Below are 17,163 nucleotides of genomic sequence, written 5' to 3' on the forward strand. Positions count from 1 at the left end.
GGGGGTTTCCTAGAAAAGACCAAAAACCCTGGGGTTCATTGAAAAAAAAGAGGGCCCCTTGATGCAACAGTCACTATAATGCAAGTGGCATGGTGTGTCCGCTGTTAAACGATTCACATGAGAATCGCTCCCTCCTTCTTCCCTCTATTTATCTCTGTTCTATAGTCTTCCTGTCTTTGACCCATGTAGAATCTAGCTTCCCATTTGGGCTTCCATGCGTCTAGTCATTTACATTTCAGCACATTTAAACCCTTCCAAATAAGATCCAAAAGCGTGTCATCACACTGACTGTCAGGAGAGGCACTTCCCTTAATTTCATTTAAATTTTCATGTTTTTTTTTTCTTCTTTATTTTTTTTTCTTGTTTCAGTTTGGTAGGAGGCTTTCTCAGAGGTAACCGTTTGGAATGATTGTGGGCTCAAAGTGTAAATGTGAATCACAGCTTACAGCCTGAGAAAAACCACAGTGGAATACTCCAAAGTTATTAGTTACATTCTCTGAAAATCACTTCCTTCATCATAAATTTATAACTGCTGAATTGTAACCAATAGCTTTCATAGTCTGCCACCTAAAAAGGACCCAGCGCGCCAATTTCAGGTGAATTTTTGATATTTCATTATGAAATGAGCCAACTGTCTCATTTCTATCTCCCAAAATTCACTTTGCAAGAATTATTGCAACCCTCCCCGTGCCTCCATTTCCGCAGGTCTTGTCTCATCTTCTTGTAACCAACCCACACTCATCTGATTATCAGTTGATAGGTTTCTGTCTTTATGTATTTCACATTCAATACCAATGATGAATTGAAACTCTGACAGTTAAATGACTCTGTTAGGTTCCTCTTAGAGCCTCCTAATTACTTAGACAGTACTTCCTGATATTTTTTTATATGGTTATTGTTCATAGCATTGCTGGTAATACACCTAGGGTGGTTCGTCAGTTTATATAAGTAGATAAATTGTATACTTGATGGCAGAAAGTTGTTCCTGCAGTATTGTTATACAGTTATTACATAAATAATAAAATATTATGTATCGATAAATAATATCGATATTTTTTTTTTAAAGTGGTTTAAAGAAAGGCACTTTCTTAGCATCTATGTGAATTAAACTGAGGTTTATCATGTAACTTGGATAACTACAATTCTAACTTAAATTGCATACTCTTCTATGGAAGAGCATTTAATTATATTCAAATTAAAGCCTTAAACCAAATGAAAAACTTAAAAATGTACATATTTTGCTCTTCTACATGTAAAGACTATGAGTTAATACTTGTAGCGATCTTCACACCCAAACAACAAAATAGGTCATTTCCTAACAAATACCAAAAAGATGTGAGTACTTGCACAAGATTAGCGGCCCTGCTGAGGTAGTATGCTTACCTCCAGCTAGTGGAGGGGCTATGATTTGTTATTAAGGAGAAGAGAGCCTTTCTCAATATTTACCTTATAGACATTGTCACCCAAAGCACCAAAAGCTAGTATTCTCTAATTGATTGAACATTTATATAATTGTGTCTGAGTGATTATATGAGCATTGTTTTGTACCTGATTGCAGTCAGACTGAATATTTCAGGTCTGCAGAGAACCAGTTGTCATTATAAATACATTCAAATTATGTATTTTGATGGACGAGGCCTGGACTTTTAACTATGAGATTAAGGTTTGTGTCCAAGGATGTTTTTAAATATAGTTCGCATATTAAACAGTTTATTGAGTTGTTTCTTTCTTTTTCAGTCTGCTTGTTTAGATTTCCTGTAACTACTTGCTTAAGTTTCAGGGGAAAAAATGTGATGTTGCTTACATGATACTATTAATCACATGCTAAAACAATATCATATTTCTCTCTGTGATAAGTCGTTCCCTAGTTTGTAAACTTTAGATGGACATTTACTCACACCAACTCAAGATGACGTCCACGTAAACAGTTTTCTATGAAGTTGGATTTTGTTCTGAAGCTGGACTGGATGCTGCTTACTCCATGAGGCATCATGGGATTTTGCTTTACAGAGACTTCACAGAAAGATAACTTGACACAGTTGATATTTTGTTTTTCTCATAGTTGGATTTTGTTTTTTCACTTAAAAAAAGGCACCTAATTTTGCATTGTTATGTTAACATGAACACACCAAAATGCATGTCAGCTGTCTGTTCTATGAACACCTAGATAAAGAATGATTAAAAACTCCATGCTGGCAGATCATGGAGGATGCATTGTTCAGTATTTTTATTTCCCAAACTTAAGGTTGTGTGAGACTAACCTGAAATTTTTCCTTTAAAAACTTGCCAGAACCTTGCAGTTAACACGTCCTTTACAAGCACACACACACACACACACACACACACACACACACACACACACATTTTCCCCTTTGATGATATTCTGAAATCAGTTCTCTTTAATCACATGCGCCATGGTGTTCAGGTGTTGAAAAGCCCTTTTCCCTCCCATCTTCCTGAGGTTGTTGTTGTTGGAAAATAATTCACACTGGAAAGCAAACCCTGAACCTTTCCGTAATCCAAAGGGAAAGCATGGCTTGTATGGCTTGTGTTTTTTTTTTAAATCAAGAAGCTTATAGATAAACAATAATAATACATTTCAACTAATGAAACCGACCACGATGTATGGAGAGCTTACCCGTAAGCCAAGCGCCTCAGCCTTGTCACCATTTGTTTGGAGCTGTTTGTTTTTAACTGCCTGCTATTGTTACTGTTTTTAATCCGAGAGGCAAAAAAAATTATTTGAATGCTCCATGGATTAAAGAAACTGTGATTTTTCCACTTCAAACACATGCAGTGTACCGTGTGATAAAACGACTGCAGCTCAGAGTTTCATTGTCCCTTTTCTTTATGCACCAAATGATGTTTATTTAAACTGTACACTCTCTTTTTTGGTTTCCAAGTGCCTGGGTGTCTCTATAAAGATAGCTTTTCTTTTGTTATTTGGAGACATTGTTTACCTTCTAAAAAGCTGGTCGGAATAATCCCAGAGCCCACCTGCTCAACCCAAAAAAAACCACCAGGAAGGTGTGTGCAAATGTGTGTGTAGCAATAACGCACAGTAAGTCTATACTTAGCCATAACTGCAGGGGAAGAAAACAATGGGAAGGCTTTATTTACATCGCACTGATTCCTTATCTCATCACAGCCAGTCGTCTATCATCTGTCTACCCGCAACTCCAATTAGCACCGTCCCTTTCTTTGTGGTTTCAGGAAATCTGGTCAGATGGCTAAGGTAAGGGCCAACTTCGCTCCACAGGGAAACTCAACACCAAGGACCAAGTGAAAGATGGAAAAGAGGAACCGTGTTTGTGAGAGAATGGGGGAGAGAAAAGAAAGCGAAAGGCCGACGTACAGGCGGGACCATGCTAGTGAGAACGCGAATCAGACCTCAGATGCTTGTTTACGAGATGGTTGTGTTAGTACATTCATACATATTGCTGAAATAATTAATCAGTCACTGGACATATGCCTAACAGAGCGACATCTGTACAATGATGTAAACAGCTTGCACATGTTGAGCAGTGTGGTTTTGTTTGAAAGTAAAAGTGGAGGGATATGTTTTCTGTTTGGGCTATAAATCATCTGCACTTTCAAAATGTAAACCTGATATCATCTTAACAAGTGTTAGGAACCTAAATACAGATAATAAAAACAGACTTGTTTAAAGTAAATCAACTACAATTTTTGCTATATTGCTTTGAAAAGTCATTTATTATTTGTAGGTATCTGCAGACCTCCTCTTGCCTTGTCCAAGAGCAGGTTGCATGAATGTGCTATAGGCTTGTATGACTGCACAAGCAGTCAAGTATGTAAATTTGCCCACGTTTTTTCAAGAAATAAAAAAATAAAAAATCCTGCAACATTCTGACAGTCAGGTCTGTGCCTCCACTCCCGCCGACACCACCACCACCCTCTAGGGCTGGGGGCATTTTAATTGGCCCACTTCCGAAGTGTAATTTTTTTAATTGCTTGGAGACACTCTGCTCTCTTTAAAAGAATCAATGCAGATGTAATAATATCTGTAATTGTCTGCCACGCTCCAGGGACACCACAAAAGCCTTGGATCAATGGAGGAAAGCAGGGAAGCTGGTAGGGGTTAATTTTTCCCTTTCTGGAGGTAATGACAGGGAGGCAACGCTTGGCTCCTGGCATAGAGGCACAACTTGTGCTGTTCCTATTGTCTCTACAGCGCCTAATTGGGCCAAATGCAGTTAGTTCCCCTTGGCAGAGGCTGTCGAGGTGGTGATTAATGAAGCCTCCAGTCACGTAACCTGATAAAAAGAAAAGAACGGGATAGGAAAGGGAAAAAATATCAACCTGCTTTGTGTTCTTCATCCTTTTTCCTTTCTTGTGCTTTTTCACTGCCTTTGTCAGTTCTCCACAACTTGGTTCTTAAAGTAAACAGGTTAAGTAGTTTAAGTTTAGTGAGGTTTATTTTTCTTCGGGGAATAAAAGGGGGCATGCCCATTGCTACACTGTGGCAGTAATTAAAGAAAGAGAAACAGGGGGCTGGCTGAGCTTCAGTTCCAAGTCTACTTGCATTATATGCAATATCACACGTTCGCTGTGAAAAACTGTCTGGCCAAGGAGACAGTATTTGGATTTTGCAGCAGTCTTTCCTGTACAGTCTCCAGAGATGTGTGTCAGGAATCCAGGATCAAGAGGTCACAGGTATTAGCCTCCCAGGATCGTCATGGCCGTTGACTAATTACCTCATTAAGCTGCACTCCAATACTTTTCATGGTCTCTGCGGCCCGGCCTTGTTGCTTAGCGTAAAGAGAACAGAGTGGACACGGAACCCATCCAGAGTGACCTGAACGCAGCTTGCTGCCGCCTTGTAGGTGGATGGTGGGAGGGAAATCAATCCTCTGTAAATATATTAGATGCAATTACATCCTGCTGGACTTTGCCTAACACATTTATGGAAGCATTAGGCAAAGTCTTCTTTTATCAACCCCCTAGGGCCATTACGACAATGACATGTAATTTTCACATGTAGGAACCAGAAAAGTATTGGAAAGTATTGGAAAAAGAGCATGGAGGAGGAGTTTTGGGCCTGAAGTTTTGATTGCATTCAGAACAAAGCCATTTATTGGGTTGATGACAATTTGTGGGTTAGGTTTATCCTAATAACAAGGCTTGATGCAACAGTGCAGCCGAGCTTATGATGAAACCTTGGATAAACATTACTTTTATACCTTTAAAGCAGCGCAAAATGCAATAAATTAGCTTCACACAGTGAATAAACCCATTCCTTTTCTCGCTGATTAATTTAAGCACACCTCCATATAAATACGTCATCATCCATATAAATGAATTATTAACATGGCATTTCAGTTTCTCTCAAAGAGAAGTCTGATATACTCATTTTTCACGTGATAATCAGCAGTAGTTGCTGAATTATTTTGGGGGATTTGATTAATGTTTGTGTTTGTGTATGTTCATTTTGTCTGGAATTACGTAGGCACCTTAATTCCTCTGTGAAAAAATACCCAATTACCATAAAACGTATGAAAGATAATTGTGGAACAATGTAATGTCAATAGCCTTCTGATTAATCCCTCTGAACGCAGCCAAATGGCTGGCACAGTAACTCGGTAAGTGATAAGCAATTTAATTTGTTCCTAATTACTAAGAGACCCATTTTGCCACTGTCACGATGAGATTTCTAAACCTCCTTAACCAGCCAAGCCTTATACATTTATAAAAGCATCTCTCTTCTTCTTTTTTTCCCCTCTTTCCTTTTTGGAAGGTATTCAAGTCTAATTACTCACAAGAGGGCATGTGTGCTTACAGTAGTACAAGAGGTGCTTGTCAACAAAGTTTATCCCAAACAGCTAAGACTGAAAGTACAATCAGGTACTTTGGAGAAGAGCAGCTGTCCTACTGGAAAAGTGTATTTGTTTATGCACGTTAACGCCTGCATGCTGTTGTGTCCAAATTACATGAGGGTTTTTTTCACAGGGTTTCCGAGACAATAGTTCATTTGTGCTTATCCATAAAATAGCTTTGAGCCTACACGCCACAGGCTTTTCAAACTGCCTTTTCCCCACCTTTCTCTTTATTTTAGCAATGAGTCGGGGAACTGAAATGCATCATCACATAGTTTTACCTCAGGGCTTCCTCGCTGTCACCCAACAGCACCCTCAAGACCACTATTCTCCTTTTTATCCCAGACCTGAATTCTTCATTTGGTCACACTGTTTGCTCCTGAATAGTCACCTCTGAGGAGATTAACCCTTTCATTAAAAATGCCTGACTAGGGTCAACCTTCTGCCTGGCTCTGCAGTCCCAGTGCCTTGCTTTGATCTATCAGCTATGGTGAAATTATTAGCAAACTCTAAGCCATGCCATGTGATTTGTTTTTGGAAAATTTGTAGAAATTATTCATAATCCTATTATGTGGCCAAGGGGTAAACCTGCATAAAAAATATAAAGGCTTTGTCATGGGGAAGGCAGTAGGGACAAATGTTGAATGAGGGTAAACTGGAGTCCAGGAAAGCAGAAGGGTTGTGATGCAGTTCTAATCTGCCAGACCAGGTCTTATACATTTAATTAAAAACAAACTGCCTCTGTAACAACAGATACCACTCACTTAAAAATAATTGTAAAGTTACAAACCTTAGTCCCAACAGCGTGCATTATCGGGAGGGTAATGTATTGCGCATAAGTAGGGGAAGAGAAGAAATCACAATTTTTACACCGCCCATCTCCCTTTCAGGGGCCAATACTTTGCAGAACAAAAGTCAATGTCTCAGCCTAAATCTTGTCTGACAACGCGTAGCAGCCAGTGCTATTTTGGGCTCTTTGTGGTGCCAATCTCCTATCTCTCCTGTGACATTTTTTCAAAGAAAGAGTAGATTTCCTAGAGACTCTGCCCTTTGCAACTTCCACAGTGTATTCTTGCCCATAGAGTAAGGACCCTCCTCCTCACTCTTATGCGGCTGCTCTCTGCAGTGACCTGAGAAAGGGAAAATTAAGACAGCGTATCAGGCTAAGAGCCCTATCTTTAGCTGGTGGAGTGAAAAGACATTATACAGATGCTTAATTCTCAGTTACACATTTGGACTGAAAGGTACTAAACCTGGGAAAATTTTGCCAATGAACTATGCTGAAAACAAGAGCCCGAAAAATGTTTAAATCTCTAAATAACATCTGATAGGAAACTGTTGCTACCGCTACTCAAATCAAACCTCGCAGGAATATTTCCTGACTTGCAATACAGTGGATTTATAATTGTGTGGAAAGTTATTCAGAAACCCCACACTTTAATCATCCTGTTCTCTGTTCAGCAGTAATTTACTGCTTATACAAAAACTTGCCTTCATGCTTTTAATGTCCCCATTTTTAGATGGACTGGCTAACTGGCAGGCCACCAACTTCACATTAATTTGCTGCAGTATCTGAGTGTACAGGTCTTATCTGGGCCTGCTTTTATTCGGGGTGAAGAGCTGAGTCGTTCTAAATAACGCAGGTCTAATTGGGTATGTTTTGCAGTCAATTTCCATAAAGAGTCTAGGAGACTGTCACCTCAGCGTGGGAGCACAAGGTGCTGGAGTTGGAGCCATGCACCTCAGCCAGCCGTTAATCAGGAAACGCACTTTCGACTGCTTAGCAAAGGGCAGAGGTCAAGGAGGAGGGGCTAACACCATATCTGCGCAGAGCGCTATAATTGTAGGAGTGTAAATTGCTGCAGAAAAATGCCCCATCTTGGAAATTCAGTGAAAATAAAAGGCAGCACTTTGACCAGAGGCCATAATGAAGAACCATGTGTCTCTTTGTGTAAGCAGAAAAGTAATACTTGGGAAACTTGGATATACCAATAACAGTATATCCAAAAACGCTGTCATGCCAAATCTAAAAGGATATACAGATCTTTTCTGGGTGGTGGCCCCAAGTCCTTTAAGTCCTGATTTTAACCTGTAGAAATATCAGCATCAGAGAGAATATCTCTGCTTTGGTCTTCTGTTTCTGCTGAACTGTAGCGTTGGCTAGGAGTGGACTCTTTCTCCTCGTGTGGAATGTTTGATCGCACAGCTGTGATATTTTTGCTGCCACTTAGCACCCGATGTCTTGAACAGAGGTGGTCTACACAGAGTTAGAGCTGCTTGCCTGTGGTCGGCACCACTGCAGTCCACAGAAAGGGGCAAGCTCGAACACATGGTCCACTCTTCATGTATGTTACATACATTTATGGAGTTGTAGAACAGATGCAAATACCTGATGTTTTGTACAATATTTATTACAAATAAGCAAGAATGCTGGCAGCAAAGAGTGGCTGAGATTAAATGCATGATGAATTCTTAACATAAAAACTTTACCTGACCCGTCAGATATAATCAGCATCTTCAGACTGCACAAAGACATGCAAATACTTCACCAAAGCACATCCAGATCCTAAAGGTACAATTCTCAACTTCATAGCAACACTGAAAACATGAAAACCCACAAAATCTGAGAGCAACTTCCCCCAAAACAGGGTGCAGCCTATCTAAACTGCCCTTATTTATTCAGTTTAAAGCGACCATAATGGGTCCATGGAACACACTAAACCCCAGTGGTACACTTAAGTGGCTCACAAAAAGATGCAGAGGATGGTGCTGCCAAGAGTGGCTTTATAGGGACAATTTAACATAATGGTCAAATAAATACTGGTGTAAAAAAACACCTGTGAACAGTGCTGGCAGGTTGATGCCATTACTATATTTTTTGCGTGACAGTTCAGCAGTGTACAACAGTTTTCATTGCATTTTGTCAAAGTACAAGGGTGCATTTTGGTTTTATACGTTGAGCATCATAAATGCACCGCGTCTCACCAAATGCGGCGAGGAAAGGGCACGACAAGCGATCCTGTTATCGAGTAAAATGACTGAACCGTTTTTGTTTTTAGTTCCCAATTAGCTCCCATTTTTACGCAATAATCACTCTTCTGGTGAATTTTCAGCAACGTCGCAATCGCGGAAACACCAAAGTCCTAGATTAAATTACAACGTGTATGCACCAATGGGAAGAAGCAAAAGCAAAGATCAATCTAATATTTCAGAATAATGTAAATAAATATTTTTTTCTTAAAACATTAAGCATGATTGTGATATTTCCTTTAATTTTGCAGAAAAGAATTACACACATTGGGTTTGTATACTGGTTAACACACAAACAATGGTCAGTGGCACAGGCTCTGATTACTCTGTTTTTGTCACGTTTTTGGCACTTGGTTTAGTCTCGGGGGGGTCGGAGTGATGACTGGGTATCTACAAGCTGTCAAAGCTGGACAGCACTGTCAACTAAAAAAATGAAATCAATATAAAACCCAAATGGCAAGAACGACTGTGACTTTAAAAAAAATGTTCCTATCGATTAGTTGATTAATTCTTTTTAAATTAAAAATACTATACTGAACCTTCTCAAATGAATATCTGCAATTTATTCTTAACTGTGGATTTTCTAATGCTGGGCGGTGATGTTACTTGGAATCTGGAGACATATGCCATTGCGTTCTCATACTTACTCATGGATTTATTCTGAAGAAAATAATTGATATGCTGGTTAATAGACATGTTGGTTTCAGCCACAGAGAGCCTTCTAGTCTTCTAATAAATTTTAGAGCAGAAGAAAACTTTAAATATATCTCATTTAAAGAGCTATGCAAACAAATGGCTTGCCCACAACCAAACATCCTTTATAACAGTTTATGACATATGGATGAAACATCACCTTTAAAACACCATGTTAGTAACCATAAAAGAAAGCGCTCTTTTTCTTTCTCCCTTCTAGTCTATAATAAAACATTGCATAACCTGACTTTCAGACTTTGTGTCAGCTACACAAAGATGCCACATAACCAGGCCCTGGTATTTTCTACGCATCTCGCACTACGTCTGCTTGTCATGCTTTTCCCTCTACAAGATATATGACCCCTGCTTCACCCTTGGCACAGGGTGTGAGCTAGATGTCCCAGTCAGACCTGTCCTGTTGAATACCTTATGGCAGGTTGTTTGTGAAACTCTTGTGGTCTGTTTGTTCCCGCTCCCCACCCTGCCCTTGTTGACAGTGTCTCCATTGTGAGGCTGAGGGGCCTCTGCTTAGCTTTGTCCGTGCCTCATTGGAGAAGGTGTTGGTCCAGAGAGAGCTCGCACACCACCTCTGCTTATTCTGCGGAAGCATCATTTGCGTACCTGCCCATTATTTCACTTTACACGCCTGCTAGTCTGCATTTGGTGACTCAAGAATAATGTGTAATATTACATTTATGCTGCTGATGTTAATGTGTGAGAAAAGCTACAGTGAGAGAGAACAACGGGTGACAGTGATAAGCATCAGTCAAGCTCCATCTCTAGGATCAACTCATTATATTTTAAATCTATGTTTTATGTATTTTAAGAGAAAATTTTATCTGCTATACAATTAATTATACAATTAAATATAGGAAAAAAAATATCATTTGAAAATTGTGTAAAACACATATTGTGTAGTATTGATTTGGTATTTCAGTATTTTCTAAATTACAACAAGAACTTATACATAATTAATTGAATAGGGTGCGTACAAAAACGAGACCTCAGTGGACTTCAGTGTTTTAACATGCTCTCTCACAGACACATAAAATCAATGATTTTGGGGGGCGGGGGAATCACGTTAAATAAAAATCCAATACAGTCAAATCCAGCCTCATGTCTACATCTAGTCATCTACCTAATCCCCTCCTCAGCAATCTCCTGCTCCCCTGTTCCTGACATCAGCGGGGAGCGTGGCTAATTTACGAGCATGGGCAATGCCAACATACTCTCTGAGGAGGGCCCATTTTAACACCTCCAAATGCTGTAATGCATCCCAGCTGACCTTAATTATAAAAGCATGTGCCTCCCCTGTGTTTCCCCCACCTCCCCCGTATACAGTCCACAAGGCCGGGGGTGTGAGCCAATGTTCTTACCTGCAGAGAACAACACAGCAGCAGCTACCGTAGCAGCTCAATGTTAATAGTTGCATCCTGAGAGGAAATCAATAAAGCTATAAAGGGTGATATCACAGTGTCTGGGCCCCCACGCACACATTCCTCTCATCTTCCTCCCTCCCTCTCTTCCTTCCTCAGTGGAAGCTGTTTATGAGGGGTTCTTGTGGTTGGTGGGAGCAACTGAAAGGTCAGTAGTATGAGGTTTTGATCCAGGGATGAGACACCCTCCTTGGGAGTGTGGGGTAAATGGTGGAGTGGGATCCCTGACTCATCTGGAGAAAAGTGGATCTTTTAAAGGGCTTATAGCTGCTGTGTGTTGTCAAGGTAGCGAAGCATTAGTGCTTGTAAAGGCCCATCGATGCCGCCTGGTTACGATCAGAGAAGAATCCCAGGAGGTAAAACGAGGCCTTGCTAAACTGCTGATGAACCGAGGGAGATATTAAAAGACCGACTCTCCCTCTTCTTCTGTCTGTACTGCAGATTTTTGCCCATAACATTGATATATGCACAGCACGGGGCTCTAGCATCATTGGACTGATAAACTGCTCATACAATAGATAATCTTTTATGTACCTCCCGTGCACAGCACAAATATTATGACTATTAGTACATTAATTAACTTGCTGGCCTGGGGGTCCTCTGCCCAGCCAAGGTTAAGAGCTTCTTTAATTAAAGATCAATACGGTTTTGCAGTATATTTCTACAGCTCCAAAAGAGACATGAAGCTCTTTAATGTCTACATGTCCGAATGATGTAAAACTTCACAAGATATGTATAGACAGAGAATCAGAGTGCAAAGTGCAACCATTTGTGAGCATAGAACAGTGAACAGCGTGTCAAAACAGCTGAGGTGATAGTGTAAATGATGTATTAACACCTCCTTGTGTTTTGTAACAAAAATGTATACAGTAATTTTTCAGCAGGTCTGGATTCAGTCCCCCAAAAATGAACCCATTAGGATCGACACTAATTAAACTAGCAACAATATCCACGCAATCTTTACAGCCTTTGTTGATATTTGCACGCCTAACAGCACTTATTAATACACCTGTGTACTGAGCAAAGCAACGGAGGGTTGAGATCAAAGTCCACAGCACTCTCTCTGCGTGTACACCTGAGGATTTAGTCCTTGTTTGTAGAAGGAAAGATGGCGAGGCCCGAGGAGCACGCCTTTTTGTGCTAAATGCTCCAACGTCCCCCTTAGAATCCACTTCTAAGGGGGACTGTGTTTGACGGGACACCTCTGTGTGTTCAGAGTGCAGTCCACAAAGGGAGGCAACAGTCAAAACCCTGACCCTAGGCCAAAACCAAGAACCAGCCTGCCTCCATCCGTAAGCTTCTTGAAAACACGGACCTTTTCATTTTTAACTTCTTACCCCTCTGACACCAAACCAGCCCATCCACGTGTACTACAGTCCTATTACATCATATTATCACATGTCGAGTATTATACCCAAGAGCTCTGGGTTCTAAGTGAAAAACTTCTTTCTCATTCATCGTCTCACACATACACTGCTGGACTATACCACCTCCACTGGCAATGTGATGGATAAGTCAGCCTCACTTATCAATGCTTAACCCACCTGGGTCTCTCTGGGCCTGTTGGCCAGTCTCTTTTTTAAACCCTGCTTCCTTGTCCTCCCTCCCACCAACGCCCACACCCCTTTGCCACACAAGACTAAGACAGGTTAAACAGTTAAACACCAGCAAATCCAGCACTGCCCTGTGGGAAATTTGCTTCTAATCCCTAACTTATAGGCACAGAATCAAAGCCAAAAAGCCTGAGCAACAAATCTGATCCTCCCTCTAACAATCTTGGGCCTCTTGGGAGGGTAGGGAGAAGCTCCACAGACTGGGCTGAGATGGATAAATACCTAAATGATGAGACAGTCAGGGGACAGGGGAGTAGTGTCTGGCTATGGCCGTTCACCTCCAATTTGGCATCCGCACAATGAAAGGCAATTGGGCAGCAGCCCCCACACAGTAGCCAGTCCTTATTATTATATGTTGAAGTGTGGCTTGGGCAATGATTAATGACAGTGTCAGGGCGAAAACAAAGCACAGCGCAAGTTATCTCCAATCCACCTGCTCCAGTGGCCCGATTGTAAGAGAATGGAAAAGAGTGTGAGAAGAGGCTTGATAATGGGGAAGAAAGGGGGAGAGAATAGAAAGAGGAGAAGGAAAGAGATGGGATGGTGGACTGGCGAGTATAGTGAAAGAGAATGGAGACTTCCTGACCACAGCAAGGTGAGAATAACTTTAAAAGACATGCCAAAAACGTATACCATACATATGAATAGTTTTTTCATAAGACAAATGACAAAGGCGCTGTACTGCTTATTACACATTCCATGTTACCTTCAAGATCAAAAATAATCTCTAACAATCTGGAAGGATTTATTCTTTGTCACTTGAAACCAACCAAATGCCAACTTGCAGGTAGTTTCCTCGTGAGGTGTGAACATGTAGCTTGTGGCTCGCCGCGGTGATTGATTTGACAGACAGAGTGGACTTTCATGCGTCTGTGTTTGTTACATCCAAGCCCACTGTCCCCCGCTGTATTGGTGTTGACATTTATGAGACATGTCGGAGGGGGCCTGCTAGACCTCACTAATGAGAGAGCTGGGGCTGACAGTTATTAGCGCAGCCTGACACTGCCATCCAGAGGACACACTTGGTAAAGCAGCTATGGGACGGCATGGTCAATTACCATGTTTACAGTTGTTCCACTTCTGTGATTCTTTGACAGTGTACACTACCAAATTGCACTGTCTTTCAGATAATCTGAGGAATTGCATTGAAACTACGAATAGCTGCTGATTTCTTCTTTACAACTGACCAGTGAAATAGTATGAAGAATCTCAGAACTATGTGCTTTTATAAGTGTGAGCTGCCTAAATTGTGACCAGTGAGTTTATGCCCCTGTGAACTTGACTGCCACCCGGGCTATAAAGTTGCCCTGGATAATGTAACTGTCATGAGATTTCTCCAGTAGCCTATTTGAGACTGTTAAGAACCATTTACTTACAGTAACATAAGGCGGTGTCATCATTCAAGTAATTTTCCTTTGCCCGTCCCTCCTCTGCTCCAATCCACTTCCCAAGCACACAGCGAAACAAACACATGCAAACATGGCTGCACAGAGAGCAGACGAGAGGAGAGAGAAACATGTCCAACTCTATGTTATAGTTTGATTTGAAAAAACAGATGCAACCAACTTTACAGTCAATCAGTTAAACCACACAATCATAATGTAAACGATATTAGGATATAGAAATGCCCACCTGAAGAGCTAAACACAGCATTCCTCGACTGCCAGGTTTTCATGAGGTTTAGCCAAACCCTTCCTCGCTCACTTGTGAAAGCAGAGAGAAAAATCACGATTAGTAACCTGATTACATACTGACAGCCCACGCTTAACTAAAGTTAATTATTAAGTGGTAGAGAAAGATTTTTTTTTAAATATGTTAAGCCACATCATATGACAATGCATCAATGGAAAAAACACCAAAATTGATCCAAGAATTTACTATGAAATTTAAAAGTATGTATTTCAAATTGTTTGTAACAGTTCTCCAAAGCCAGAGTTTAGTTCATAACCTTTTTAAGGGGTGTTGAATAGCAATAAATGCATGAATGGATTATAAACAACAACTGAAAGATCTTTAAGCACTACAGCTTTCACTAGACTGTGTTTTGACTAGACATTTACAGTAACAGGAACGAGTACTGTGACACAATAGGTATTTGAATCACTGTTTTCATCTTTAATCATTAGTACCGACCAATAATTGCCAACTTAACTAAGAATTTGCTTTGTAAAAAATAAGCATTTTAGTCCATACTTTCTGGGCCCGGGGCTCCAAAGCTGCATAAAAAACAAAACAAGAAATGAACTCTCATTTTGACCCATGTGTGGACCTAGAGGCTCTCTCCATTAAAACCAGGAAATGAAAGCGCACCCCCCTGGCTCCACTAATGTATGTCTGCACTTTCCAAAGAACCCCTTGCTATATTACACACTCTTGCCATCCTCAGTGTGATATCTTCCCTAGAGTGGTACAAAAAATGTTTAACGTAGCATATGTCAGATAAAATGGCTTTATTTATATGCAGGCTACTTCATCGTAAGTACAATCTCAGATTTGTTACTCAGCAGCATGAAAACTGTGGCATGAAACTCTTTATGCAGTGGGCAGCTTGACCATCTTCTGAGGAAGAATCACACACTCCACAATCTGAATTGCCACTAAAAAATTTGCTGAGCTCGTGATTGTATTATTGTCTGTGCATATGGCTACTAGGACCCAACGCTTGCCTGGATTTAACTTCCTAATCTGTGTTTACTACTTTTTTTGTCCTGAAAGTTCAAAATCTGTGTTTCACATCTCAGCTAGTTTGATGCTTATGTTTCCAGACTATAGGAGCAGCTTTATAACCAGTACTGACTGCTACAGAGCTCTATCACACAGCACCAGACAGAGTTTAAGTTCTTGACTCAGGAGTTAGCAGTAGTAGTTTCTCAATTTAAAACACCCAGAAGAGGAACTCACCTCCTCTCAGCATTAAAGGAGAAACATAATAACTCTGACAACTTTACCCAACGTTAGCAGATTACTCGTTTCTAATGTGTGGTCCTAATTAACCCCACATACTGCAACAATGATACCTAGTGATACCTTTAGCAAGAACGACAACAAAAAATGTATTAAACATCAAACAAAATTTGTTATCAAAGTAGAAATGATAGAAACAACTTTAAAATTACCTCAAATATGGGACAGAAAACTTTAATTGTCTCTGACTTTTGAATCAATAAAGGGATTACGGCTGAAAGAAAAAGCACCGGAGACAGATCCCCTTTCATTAATTCATACTGCTGTGTTAAGAGTTGTTACAGGTGACAATCTCAAGTAAAAGAAAACTGGACCCATTTACCTCTACAGTGCTGGAATCTCACTTTGCTACGCTTAGAGGTAAAGGTCACTGCAAATCACCAAAGTTGGTTCTCCTATCGGTTTTTGTTGATTTGTTTCGTCACCCTTTCCCACGTCACTTTCTGTGACAACATGGACTTTCAGCATCAACATAAGTGAATAATACACAAACAGGGGAGATCTACTTCCCTTTATATCACACCTACAGGTTATGCGCTGACTACTTTAACCACACCTCCCATCTACACAGTGTTTCATTCGGCTTGTGTGAAATTACTTCAGACACTCTGCTCATTTCATTTTAGGGAATTAAGTCCTTTTTCATAATGTTTTGCCTTGATGAATAAATGTAAGCTAACTGAAAACTTGCTCAAGCTTCAGAGTGTTACACGCCCAGCCTTAAACAAGTAGGATGTCTGAACTAAAGAGCAAATGCACAAAAACCACAATTTATAAATATGTTGTTACAAGTAAAAGTACTGAGAGTTCCAGCTTGGTAGGTCTAATCACAAATGGTATATCCTTGTTTTAGAAAATAAAAAGAAGTTGAATAAGCATGTGAAAATTGCTCTCTTTTTCTCTGATCCAGGTTGCTCAGCACTATAATTGACTCACAGCTCAAGACAGCAGCATGTTTTTTGCTGCTAACTCTAAGACTGAATCACATCCCTATTTAGTCATTAACCTACATCACAGAGCTGGGTACTGCTCCCAAAACTCAGTTAGGCCAGACCAGCGCTTCATTTTCATGCCTATTTGGAGCTGATGAATGCAAGTGTGATTTTTGCTAATTCTTTCATATTGTAGGTTCTCAGCAATCTAAAAAGAAATGAATCAAATAAAGCTATATAAATTTACTTCCTGTTTTATTTATTTAACAGCTGTCTCCTGTGTGTTCCCTAGATTCAGTTCACCTGTGTCTCATTCCCCAGCTGTTTCCACTTCCCCTAGCAACCCTTTGTGTCTTTGTGTGTATGTGCATATATCTGTTGTCCTCGCTGTATAAGCTTTTTGATGCCACTGAAATCGGGTTAATTGGGATCTAAAATTTTAAACTTTTGACCAATGTATGGCAAAAAAAAAAGTTTTTCGGTAGTGGAAGAAAAGTTTCAACACTTTTCTTGTGTTTTTATGACCCATTGCTGAGTTATTTGGATTCTATCACTTTGGATTTTTCCATTGACATAGAGATTCAGTGAAGCTGGTCTTGGTCATATAATGGGCCAAAATCTTATTATATAGACATTATGTCTTTATTTTGTGTCGTTTAAC

At 40.2% G+C, this 17,163-nt stretch overlaps 1 long non-coding RNA gene across 1 annotated transcript in view; it reads right to left on the minus strand.

Moving 5' to 3' along the window:
- LOC102297153 overlaps positions 1-14,312 on the minus strand; it is a 76,571-nt gene extending 62,259 nt beyond the window's left edge. The window contains exons 1-2 of the long non-coding RNA XR_006054593.1: positions 14,239-14,312; positions 13,983-14,089 (exon numbers count right to left, since the gene is read on the minus strand). This is a non-coding gene — a long non-coding RNA (uncharacterized LOC102297153). The remainder of the gene's footprint in view (positions 1-13,982; positions 14,090-14,238) is intronic.
- Positions 14,313-17,163: the final 2,851 nt, after the last annotated feature.

This window comes from Haplochromis burtoni, unplaced genomic scaffold (assembly GCF_018398535.1).
Source record: "Haplochromis burtoni strain Fernald_Lab_line unplaced genomic scaffold, NCSU_Asbu1 Contig_89, whole genome shotgun sequence".
In the NCBI taxonomy this organism is placed as follows: Eukaryota; Metazoa; Chordata; class Actinopteri; order Cichliformes; family Cichlidae; genus Haplochromis; species Haplochromis burtoni.